Below are 792 nucleotides of genomic sequence, written 5' to 3' on the forward strand. Positions count from 1 at the left end.
CCTATTAAAGGTTGAGTAAAGGGCTAAAACTTTTAAACTCGCCGCTAACGCGTTATTGAAAGTAATGATCATATCGAGGCGATATCGACATCATTATCTTTCTATTTTTTTTATTATAAACCAATGTTTGGTAACGACAGTCTTTTAACAAGAATAAAAACTCGAAAAGTTTCAACTCCAGTAAGTTTACTCCGTTATTAATATGCTACCTAAAACAAATCGTTTCAATGAGTATAACATAACAAAAATAACTATTTGAAATAACTTGAAGGTTTGTCTGTCATATCTTATCTATATGTCTATCCCTATCAATTGGACATATGTTGTATCTATTAGTGTATATAATAGATAGCATGTATTAATTATTTATTTTGAATATCCGGACGTCTAGTACTACTTTAAGGGTAAAAAAAAATTTTGGCAGTGAACCTCAAAAAAAAAAGAAAGGAAATCCAACTATCTCCGGCTTGACATTTGGACGATCCTAGAATAGCGGGCTTTAGCTTCTCTTTTACTTCTGTCCTACCCCTCTTTCGGCCGTAGAGGTACTTTGCTTGAAGTACGAGAGGATCGAAGAATTTTAATACGCTCGTCGGATAAAAGCTTCGTACTCAAAGACTCTAGCGCATCACCCCGACGGAGAATAACACGAGGAAGTGGTGGCAGTGAGTTTAAACCCGTTCTTTAATTTAATTAATAACAGGTGTCAATCCCTGCGCCCTTAACCCCTTTGTGGAGTACAATTGGAAGTTGCATAAAGGTCTCCATCTCACTCCTGGTCTACAGTCTCTC

Source organism: Diaphorina citri, unplaced genomic scaffold (genome assembly GCF_000475195.1).
Source record: "Diaphorina citri unplaced genomic scaffold, Diaci psyllid genome assembly version 1.1 scaffold4943, whole genome shotgun sequence".
Classification (NCBI taxonomy): domain Eukaryota; kingdom Metazoa; phylum Arthropoda; class Insecta; order Hemiptera; family Psyllidae; genus Diaphorina; species Diaphorina citri.